Below are 12,380 nucleotides of genomic sequence, written 5' to 3'. Positions count from 1 at the left end.
ATATTTTCTGAGATGGAGTCAAGAATTTACTATCTTATGATTCCAGCTGCATCTGGGGAAGGGGCAGGCAGTCCTGGAATTTAACAGACATAGCAAGATAATTAGGCTAACAAGGGTGCTTTGTAAATCTTTAGACAATTTTATGGTATATCCATGACCCCTTGGGTCCTATCACACTGTTTTCAGACCCAAGATGCCCAGCCAAAGTTGTATTTCTAAGGAATTTCTCAGGACCCAGAGGGATGTCAGGGACTCCTTTCTATACAGGAATTTCACAAACATTGATATTACACTTGACTATTCTCCAGTACCACATCACTACCTGCTACTGTATAGTTCCATTTGAATGTCACATCAAAATCTTCAACTCTACATGTTCAAAACAAGGCATATTACCTTCCCATCTAAAAATGACTCTTGTGCTGACCCTCTGGAGCTTGCCAACAGGGCTGGTGGGAGAGTTCCAGTGCAGGAGAGCTTCAGACACCATCCCTGGGCTCCTCTGGTCTGAGGAAATCTGAGTCCACAACTCCATTGCAGCTGAGGCCTCTTCCCAGAACAAACAATAGCAGAATATTTCTGCCTCAGGCACAGGTGTGTGAGCAGAAGAACCAGCCCAGCTGACAATAGGGAGAGGAATGACCTCACCCTAGATTAAAGCCCACCATTGATTAAAGCCAAAAGGATTCAATAGCTCCAACCCTTCCCTTCAAGCAAAGGGAGAAGGCTTCAAAGTCACAGACACTCCAAAGAAAGCAACCAGCACCTCCTACTAGCCAGCCAGAGAAATTTACTCAGTGAGTAAAACGGCTAGGGATCCCAACACCAAACCCCTGTGAACCAGTCCTTCCCCAACTCAAGGTCTTAAGAAAATGAAGAAAGGTCAGTGGAAAGGTGGATCCATAGAAAAATTCTTGGAAGAAAAAGACCCTAACTCAGAGAGACCTAGAACCTCTGATGACAATATGATCTGATCTCCAGCACAGACAGACTTCCTTGAAATAACGAAGGAGTTTAAAAATCAACTGCAAAATTTGGGAGAGACAATTAATACCTTGCAACAAGAAAACAAGTCATTAGAAAATACAACTCGGGGGGCAAAGTGGATAGAGCACTGGCCCTGGAGTCAGGAGTACCTGAGTTCAAATGTGGACTCAGGCACTTAATAATTATGTAGCTGTATGGCCTTGGGTAAGTCACTTAAGACTATTTGCCTTGCAAAAGCAATACAATTGGTCAAATACAAAATGAGAATAAATCTCTCAGATCATCAATTGGGCAAATGTAAAAAGAAAATAATCCTCTCAAAACCTCAATTGGTCAAATTGCAAATTCTTTCAAAAGTAGAATTGATAAATGGGAAAAGGAGGTGCAAAAGGTTAATGAAGAAAACTCCTCCCTAAAAAAAAAGGAATGGAGTCTGCAGAAACTAATGACTTCATGAGACAGCAAGATCCTGTTTAACAAAATTTAAAAATGGAAAAAATAGAAAAAAAATGTAAAATACCTCATCAGCAAAACCACTGACCTTGAGAATAGGTCGAGGAGGGGCAACCTGAGAATTATTGGACAGCCTGAAATCATTAAAGAGAAAAAAAAAAGCCTGGACTTAATATTACAGGATCTAGTGTTGGAAAATTGCCCTGATATCATTGATCCAGAGGGCAAAGTAGTTATTGAAAGAATACATTGATCCCCTCCAGAAAGAGATCCTAATATGAAAACGCCAAGGAAGGTTGTGGCCAAATTCCAGAACTACCAGATGAAAGAGAAAATCCTGCAAGCAACAAGAAAGAAACAATTTAAACATCAAGGATCCACAGTAAGGATTACACAAGACATGGCTGCATCAACACTAAGGAATTGAAGGGCCTGGAACAGGATATTTTGAAGAGCAAGGAAGCTTGGAATACAGCCAAGAATCCACTATCCTGCAAAGCTGAGCCTTCCCTTCCAAGGAAAAAGATGGACATTTAATGGAATTGAAGAATTCCAATAATTCTTGATGAAAAGACCTGAGCTAAATAGAAAATGTGGACAACAAACAGGAGGTTCAAGAGACACATGAAAAGGTTAAAAAGAGGGTGGCAGTAAAGGAAAAAAACTTCTATCCATTAAGTTGAAACTGGCTATATCCAAGAATGGGAAGAATATTCTCATAAATCTTTAGATTGCAACTCCAGCAGAAGTGATGGACAGTCATGACTTATCCATGAGACTGCTATCCAATGGGATGAAACTGGCTATAACCCTACTTGGGAGAAAGATTCTAATAACTCTCAAGAACTCTCAAGAACTGCAACTTTATTGGACAGAATACACTTAGCCAGAAGTGATGGATACTCAGAATTTTCTGTGACTCAGCTAGAATGGTTTAAAATGCTTCCTCCTTAAAAAGGGGGACAGGAAGGAGATGGGAGGAGGGAGGGGATATAATGGGTTAAATCTCATTACATTAAGAGGGGCAAAAGACAGACAGTAATAGAGGGGAAGAAGGGAGGAGATGAGAAGCACCTGAATCTTCTTCTCATCAGACTTGGCTTAAAGTCAACTTACACAAATATTCAGTTAACTTAAAAAACATCTAACCTTTCAAGAATTAGAAGAGGAAAGGGGGAGGGGAATGGAGAAAAGGAGGGGGATGAGGAAAAAGGGGAACTAAGAAAAGGAAGGGAAAGGAAAAGGGAAAAAGGGAAAAGGGAAAAGGGAAAGAAAGGGCAGGGGTGATATAGGACGGGAAGGGGTGGTATTCAGAAACAAAATACTGGAGAATATGGATAAACGGGGGAAGGGGGAAATATCAAAACAGATGGAAGATGGCATGGAGGGCAATAAAGAATTAGTAATCATAACTTTGAATGTGAATGGGATGAACTCTCCCTAAACCGTAAGCGAATAGCAGAGTGGATTAAAAATCAGAATCCTACAATATCCTGCTTACAAGAAACTCATTTGAAGCAGAGAGATACATATAAAGTAAAGGTAAAAGATTGGAGCAAAATATATTTTGCTTCAGCTGAAATGAAAAAAAATCGGGGGTAGGAATCCATATCTCAAACAAAGCAGCTGCAAAAATAGATATCTTTAAAAAAAAAGATAAAGAAGGAAACTTTATCCTGCTAAAACATACCATAGACAACAAAGTTATTTCAACACTGAATATATATGTACCCAATGGGATAGCATCCAAATTTTTAGAAGAGAAGCTAAAAGCACTACAGGAAGACATGGACAGCAAAACTCTACTAGTGGGAGACCTCAACCTCCTGCTCTCAGATCTAAATAAATTGAATCATAAAATAAACAAGAAAGAAGTTAAGAAGGTAAATAGATTGTTACAAAAACTAGATGTGGTACACTTATGAAGGAAATCAAATGGGGATAGAAAGGAATATACCTTTTTCTAAGCAGTACATGGAACTTATACAAAAACTGACCTTGTATTAGTACATAAAAACCTAATGATCAACTGCAGAAAGGCAGGAATAATGAATATATCTTTCTCAGATCACAATGCAATTAAAGTCATATGCAATATTGAGTCAAGGAGATATAGACCCAGAACCAATTGGAAACTGAATAACCTCATTTTAAAGAATGAATGGACCAAAAAACAAATTACAGAAAGAATTAATCATTTCATCCTAGATAATGACAATAATGAAACAACATACCAAAAACCTATGGGATTCACTTAAAGTGATTCTCAGGGGATGTATTATATATTGAAATGCTTACATGAATAAATTAGTGAAAGAAGAAATTAATGAACTAAATACACAACTAAAAAATTACAGAATGAACAAATTTAAAATCCCCAATTAAATTCCAAATTAGAAATTCTAAAAATTAAAGGAAAAATTAATAAAAAGCAAAAGCAAAAAAAAAACTATTGAATTTGTGAATAAAACTAAATGTTGGTTTTATGAAACAAACCAATACAATTGATAAAACTCTAGTCTATTTGATTAAAAAAAGAAGAAAAACAAATTGCTAGTATAATAAATGAAATAGATGAAATCACCACCAATGAGCAGAAAATTAAAGTAATAACTCAAAATTATTTTGCCCAACTCTATACCAATAAATTTGATAAACTGAGTGACATGGATGAATATTTACAAAAATATAAATTGCCCAGGTTAAATGAAGAAGATATTAAATACTTAAACAACCCTATCTCAGAAAAAGAAATTCAATAAGCAATTATTGTACTCCCTAAGAAAAAATCTCCAGGGCCTAATGGATTCACAAGTGAATTCTACCAAACATTTAAGGAACAATTGCTTCCAATTCTATATAAACTCTTTAGAAAAATAGGGAAAAATGGAACTCTGCCTAACTCTTTCTATGAAACCAATATGGTGCTGATACCTACACCAGGAAGAGTTAAAACAGAGAAAGAAAATTATAGACCTATCTCCATAATGAACATAGATGCAAAAATCTTAAATAAAATCATAGCAATACATTATGATCAAGTAGGATTTATCCCAGGAATGCAGGGTTGGTTCAATATTATGCAAACTGTTAGTATACTCAATTATATCAACAACAAACCTAATCAGAAATTATAAAATCATATCAATAGATGCTTTAAGAGTTTTTGACAAAATACAGCTCCCATCCCTATTAAAAAACACTAGAGAGTGCAAAAATAAATGGATTGTTCCTTAGAACAATTAGCAATATCTATCAGAAACAATCAACAAGCATTACATTCAATGGGGAGAGGTTAGAGGCATTCCCAATAAGATCAGGATTGAAATAATGCTGCCTATTATCACCACTGCAATTCAATATTGTATTAGAAATGTTAACTTCTGCAATTAGAGAAGAAAAAGAAATTGAAGGAATTAGATTTGGGAAGGAAGAGACAAACTTCTCACTCTTTGCAGATGACATGATGCTCTACCAAGAGAATCCCAAGAAATCCTCCAAAAAACTACTGGAAATGATTAGCAATTTTAGCAAAGTTGCAAGTTATAAAATAAACCCTCATAAATCCTCAAATTTTCTATATACATCTAGCAAAACACAGCAGGAAGAGATAGAGAAATACCATACAAAGTTACCTCAGGCAATATAAAATACCTGAGAGTCTATTTACCAAGACAGACTGAGACTTTTTTAAAAAATTATAAAACAATTCTCACACAAATTAAATCAGATTTAAATAACTGGGCAAATATCAACTGCTCATGGATAGATAGAGCTAATATAATAAAAATGACAATTCTACCAAAACTATACTACCTGTTTAGTGCCCTACCAATCAAAATTCAAAAATAATTACTTTAATGAGTTAGAAAAAGTTGTAAGTAAATTCATATGGAGAAATTAAAAGTCAAGAATTTCCAGGAATTTAATGAAAAAAGTGCAAAAAGAGGGGGCTTAACCCTACCAATCTAAAATTATATTATAAAGCATCAGTCATCAACACTGTTTAGTATTAGCTAAGAAATAGAGTGGTAAACCAGTGGAATAGACTAGGTGCATTAGCAGGAAATGGTTATAGTACTCTGCTGTTTGATAAACCCAAGAGTCCAACAATTGGGATAAAAACTCTCTTTCATAAAAAAAACTGCTGGGAAAATTGAAAGTTAGTATGGAAGAAACTTAGATTAGACCAACACCTCACACCCTTTACCAAGATAAGATCCAAATGGTTACATGATTTAGACATAGAAAACAATACTATTTGCAAATTAGAAGACCAAGGAGTAGTTTACTTGTCAGATCTATGGAAAGGGGAGCAGTTTATGACTAAGGAAGAGATGGAGAACATCACCAAAAGCCAATTAGATGATTTTGATTTCATTAAATTAAAAAAGCTTTTGCAGAGATAAAACAACTGTAACCAAGATCAAAAGAAATATAGTAAATTGGGAAACAATCTTTACAACTAATGATTCTGACAAAGGACTCATTTCTAAAATATACAGAGAACTCAGTCATATTTTTTTAGGTGCCAATTTTAAATACTTTATTTTCCAGGACAAAGAATTGCATTTCCACTTTTTTTACAGTACTGATAAAGTGCAATGTTGTTCACTTCTCCCTCTGCACACATTCAAGTATTCAGAATGCCCAGATTTATACAATAGCTTAAATGTTACTTTTAAACTGGCTACTGCCTTCGCTAAAATTTGAATCCTTCAATTTTTGGAAAGTTGTGTGGAATGCTCTTTCTTCTGCTTTGTTTAATCAACTTCTTCAAAGGTGGGTCCAGAAGAAGCACCTCTGGATGGGGCTGCTCCACCCCCTGGGAACCCACCAGGCATTCCTCCTGGCATGCCTCCTGGCATTCCCCCTGAACTCTGGTACAGCTTAGTAATAATGGGGTTGCAGACCTTCTCCAATTCTTTTTGCTGATGCTCAAATTCTTCCTTCTCAGCCGTCTGGTTCTTATCTATCCAGTTGATTATTTCATTGCATTTGTCAAGAATCTTCTGTTTGTCTTCATCACCAATTTTCTCTTGCATTTTTTCATCCTCTATGGTAGCCTTCATGTTGAAAGCATAAGATTCAAGGGAATTTTTGGAGGACACCTTGTCTCTCTGCTTCTCATCCTCAGCCTTGTATTTCTCAGCTTCCTGAACCATACGCTCGATGTCTTCTTTTCTCAGTCGACCTTTGTCATTGGTAATGGTGATCTTGTTCTCCTTGCCTGTGCTCTTATCCACAGAAGAAACATTGAGAATGCCATTTTCATCAATGTCAAATGTCACTTCAATTTGAGGAACACCCCTGAGTGCTGGAGGAATTCCTGTGAGCTCAAACTTGCCAAGCAGGTTGTTATCCTTTGTCATGGCTCTTTCACCTTCATAAACCTGAATAAGCACACCAGGTTGGTTGTCCGAATAGGTGGTGAAGGTCTGTGTCTGCTTGGTGGGAATGGTGGTATTACGTTTGATCAGAACTGTCATCACACCACCAGCAGTTTCAATTCCAAGGGAAAGAGGAGTGACATCCAAAAGCAACAAGTCCTGCACATTCTCAGACTTATCTCCTGACAGAATGGCAGCCTGGACAGCTGCACCATTAGCAACAGTCTCATCAGGATTGATACTCTTGTTGAGCTCCTTGCTATTGAAGAAGCCTTGCAGAAGCTTCTGGATTTTGGGAATGCGAGTGGAACCACCCACCAGGATGATGTCATGAACCTGTGATTTATCTAGCTTAGCATCTCTTAATGCCTTTTCCACATGGTCCAGGGTGCCATGGAAAAGATCAGCATTCAGCTCCTCAAAACGGGCTTGGGTGATTGATGTGTAGAAGTCGATACCTTCATAGAGGGAGTCAATCTCAATACTGGCCTGGGTAATGGAAGAGAGGGTACATTTTGCATGTTCACAAGCAGTACAGAGATGGCGAACAGCCCTCTTGTTCTCACTGATGTCTTTCTTGTGCTTTCACTTAAACTCGGCAATGAAATGGTTGAACATGCGGTTGTCAAAGTCAACTCCACCCAAATGGGTGTCCCCAGCTGTGGACTTGACCTCAAAGATGCCATCTTCAATGGTAAGAATGGAGACATCAAAAGTACCACCTCCAAGGTCAAAGATCAACACATTTCTCTCAGCACCAACTTTTTTGTCCAAGCCATAAACAGTAGCAGCAGCAGTTGGCTCATTGATGATACGGAGCACATTGAGACCAGCGATGGTTCCAGAATCTTCAGTGGCCTGATGTTGGGAATTGTTGAAATAGGCAGGTACTGTTACCACAGCATTCATAACAGTCTTCCCAAGGTAAGCTTCAGCAATTTCTTTCATCTTAGTCAAGACCATTGAAGATACTTCTTCTGGGTAGAAACTTTTGGTCTCCCCTTTATACTCCACTTGGACCTTAGGTCTGCCTGCATCATTCACCACCGTGAAAGGCCAATGCTTCATGTCTGACTGCACAACTGCATCATCGAATCTTCGACCAATCAGACGTTTGGCATCAAACACCATGTTGGTGGGGTTCATTGCAACTTGATTCTTTGTGGCATCACCAATTAAATGTTCTGTGTCAGTGAAGGCAACATAGCTTGGGGTGGTACTGTTTCCTTGGTCATTGGCAAAGATCTCCACTTTCTCATGTTGGAAAACTCCCACAAAGGAGTAAGTGGTGCCAAGATCAATGCCAACTGCGGGTTCCTTCAACATGGTTACTGGGGAGTCAGAGGTCATTGCTGACCGCACAGGAGGAGGAAAAGGGATGCTGCTATGCTGAATAGCTCAGTCATATTTTTAAAACAAAAAGCCATTATCCAATTGACAAATGGTCAAAGGATATGCAAAGACAATTTACAGATGAGATCAAATCATTCCATAGCCATATGAAAAATTGCTCTAAATCATTAATTATTACAGAAATGCAAATTAAAACTTCTCTGAGGTACCACCTCACACCTCTCAGACTGTCCAATATGAACAGAAGGGATAATGATCATTGTTGGAAGGGTTGTGGGAAATCTGGGACACTATTACACTGTTGGTGGAGCTCTGACTCATCCAACCTTTCTGGAGAGAAATTTGGAACTATACCCAAAGGGCAACAAAAATGTGCATACCCTTTGATCCAGCAATACCACTACTGGGTCTATACCCTGAAGAGATGATGAAAAAAGGGTAAAAACATCACTTGAACAAAAGTATTCATAGCAGCCCTGCTTGTGGTGGCAAAGAATTGGAAATCAAATAAATGTCCTTCAAATGGGGAATGGCTTAGAAAACTGTGGTATATGTAATGTTATGGAACACTATTGTTCTATTAGAAACCAGGAGGGATGGGAATTCAGGGAAGCCAGGAGGGATTTGCATGAACTGATGCTGAGTGAGAAGAGCAGAACCAGAAAAACACTGTACATCCTAACAACAACATGAAGGTGATGTTCAACCTTCATGGACTTGCTCGTTCTATCAGTGCAACAATCAGGGACAATTTGGGACTGTCTGCAATGAAGAATATCATCTTTGTCCAAATAAAGAACCGTGGAGTTTGAACAAAGTTCAAGGACTATTCCCTTTAATCTAGGAAAAAAACAAATATCTTATTGCCTGATGTTGTTATCTCTTATACTTTCTGATTCTTCCTTAAGGATATGATTTCTCTCTCATCAGTCTTTACTTTGTTTCCAATTTGGATCAATGTACAACATGGAAACAAAGTAAAGACTGACAGATTGCTTTCCATGGGGTGGCGGGAGGGAAGTAAGGTTGGGGAAAAAGGGTAAAACTCAAATAAAATCTTTAATAAAAAAAATTAAAAGAAATAAAATAAAAATGACTCTCCTTGTAACTATGCTAATCCTGCTGAAGATACAACCAGCATTGCAATCACTCAGGTTCACAACCTTGGAATCATCCTTGAGTCTTCATTTTCTCACCCCTCTCCCAATATGCAGTGTTTTGCTAGGTTTTGTACAACTTCAACTCATCTTTATTTTTGATCACACAGCTACTTTCTCTCATTTTCATCTTTATTACCATTCACCTAAAACAATGTCACCACCTTCATTTTTATCTTTACTACCTCTCACCTGAAGTCTTACATAACCTTCTAATTGGTCTCTCTGCTTCTTTCCTCTCTTCTCATAACTACCCTCCACACAGCTGCTTAATAAATATTCCTGAGATATAGTTCTAATCATGTCATTCCCCTGTTCAACATTTTTCAGTAGGGTTTTTGCTTCTGGAATAAAATGCAAACCTGTTAGCCAGCAAATAAAATCCTCCACAACCCATGAGGTAGTGGAATGGGCATGGTGCCTAGAACAGGAGATCTGGGTCCAAATACTTTGCTCTAGTAATTTTTGTGATTTTGGACACATCATTTACCCTGGGCCTGTTTCCTCATCTGTTAAGTGAGGAACTTGGACAAGATGATCTCTGATTGTCCTTCCAAATTTAAAACTATGAATTGGCTTCTATCTACCACTTCAGATTTATTTCATAACCCACTCTATATTACAACTATACTGGCTTAACAACTTTTACTCAACCTGGTCTTTAATCACTTCTCTCTGCTTTCAATAGATCATCCTCAATGACTACTCAATGATATTATGATCCTTCTTTAATTTCATTTAGACCTCAGCTAAAGTTGCCTCCTCTTTCATGAAACCTTTCCTGATCCACTCCATTTATAACTTTCTTAAGATTAAATTTTTAGATTTATTTATGTTTTGTGAAAGTTTAAGATTCTCAAAACTATAATCCTGATAAAAGATTAATCTCTTTAGGGAGTACTCAGCCTTAATAGGTTACCTTGCAAACAACTTCACAAACACTTATGGATATCTAATCCTATGTGAATTACAAACTCAGGAAGGCAATGATTAGGATGATGGAAAGACAGCAAAAAGACTAGATAGTATTGTGCAAGGATGATAGTCTTTGAGGAGTAGTTTTTGGGCAGAAGTGTTGTGCTACTTTCATGATTAGGACACAAAGTAGGTTAATGATTTTCTTTATTATCTGTTTTTACATAAAAGATTACCTCTTTCTGGTTCAAGCATGGTCATTTTCTGAAATGTCCTCCACCTTAAAGTTTAGATGGCAAGTCCCAGAGAATAAAACTTCATGTCTAATCCATACTTTCAATTTTTAAGATTTTTACAGTATTAGAGTTCACAGTTTGTATATTGGATGGCTTATCCCATAGAATTTAAGTACTTTGGGAACAAGAAATGTTTCCATGCTCATCACTGATATGAATTGAATTGAAGGGCAGAAGTTCAAGTGCCACTCCAACTGCAGAGAAAAGGCTTTAGAGCCCTTAGCCTTGGGGGGGGGGGGCGGTGCTGTAGGGCTGCCCTCTCCTGTTAATCTTCTCAGGAGAGTCAACAGCAAAAATCTTACTTCAATCAGATTCCAAACCAGATCAGTGACAGCACAGTTTGGCTACATTTCTGAAACTCACAAACAGCTCTGTCCTGAAGACGCATTTAGAACAGAACTGGTTCCAATAAGGATAAAGCCACTTCTTATCCACTGGAAAGGTAAAGAGCCCAGGGCTACATCAAGCTGTCAGTATCTCCCACAGAGAGCATTTGTCATGGGCAAGTAGTCAACAGCTGATGTCCAAGGCAACTTGAACCAAAGGTGACAACTCCATTTAATATACCCCCAGGAGCTGGAGTTGTGGGCAAAGGCTCCCAGACCTCTCTTATTCTCTAAACCCTGGAGACACTTCAGAGATCTGTTGTCCTCAGAAACTGTAATATGTATCAAGAAAGTACAATTTCTTCCCTTTTGACTTTTTATGTAAGCAGATATTGTCTATCTTTCTGATAATCAGAGAGGGACATAGAAATTATCAAGTCCAACTCCTTCATTTTATAGGCAAGGAAATTGAAGCCCAAGAAATATGGAATAACTTTTTCAAGGTTTCACTGGGTCCTTTCAGCAGTTGATCTGATGTTTGAACCCCAGTTTTCTGACTTCAAATCCAACATTCTTTCCACTGTACCATACTGCTATCTAGTGATCCAAGGTTATGTTTGGAACCCAGAACAAATGGCATCCAGAAAAATGATATCCAGATGTTTATGTGAAAATCTCACTGGCTCATGTTTTCTCTCAATTCTTTATTTTATTTTCCATAAAGTAGAAGAAAGATAATTAGAAAAAAACTGAAGCTAGAAGAGATGTTAACAGTCTTCTTACTTAAACCTGCCATTTTTCAGATGAAAAAAAAATTAATACTTAAAAAGGGGACATCACATCTCCAAGTCACATATCAAATTAATGTAAAAGGAGAGACCACAGACCTCAAAATCTAAGATTCTTAGCTTCTCTATTTCTAGTTCTTTTCAAGAGTATTCTTTTTGACACTTATTTCCTTAGGCATACATTCAGCTATCTCCATGATTAGGACCTCCATGAAGATTTATGTAATGCACTTATTGATCAAATAATGGCCTCATAATTTGGGAAAGAGAAAGAGCTAGTAGAATATTTATTAAGTTTTTTTTTTCCTTTGTTTATGTCACTGATGATACATTCAAGTTCTTCCCATTGCATCTGGGGCCATCTTCCTTCATCTTGGCCTAAGTTTTGCACTGGACTCAGATAATCCTGGAGGAGAGTAAGGCAAATGACTGCACCATTCTGCTTCACTTAAATCCAATTCACTTGCAAGTCAAAATATTACCCTCCTGAAGTCATTGGTTCTCTTTGAAAACAAAGAAAATCAACAAAGGATTCAAGAATTAAATGAGTTTGCAGTCTAATAGAAGTTTATGAATGTGAAAGAAAGGATAAATTTAGGGAGGGAGGGAGGGAAGGAAGAAAGTTTTAAAAAAAAGTAAGAGCCACCTATAAAGGGCCATTTTTTGATGAGACATTGCTAAGTGCTAGGAATAAAAATTCAAAAAAGTAAGACAG

General features: G+C 37.5%; 1 pseudogene; it reads right to left on the bottom strand.

Annotated features, from left to right (window-relative positions):
- Positions 1–6,188: 6,188 nt before the first annotated feature.
- Positions 6,189–8,156, bottom strand: LOC141494698 (heat shock cognate 71 kDa protein pseudogene; annotated as a pseudogene).
- Between the last annotated feature and the right edge of the window lie 4,224 nt (positions 8,157–12,380).

Source organism: Macrotis lagotis, chromosome 8 (assembly GCF_037893015.1).
Source record: "Macrotis lagotis isolate mMagLag1 chromosome 8, bilby.v1.9.chrom.fasta, whole genome shotgun sequence".
NCBI lineage: Eukaryota > Metazoa > Chordata > Mammalia > Peramelemorphia > Peramelidae > Macrotis > Macrotis lagotis.
The sequence above is the reverse complement of the archived record's forward strand: the minus strand, read 5'-3'. Positions and strand labels throughout refer to the sequence as shown.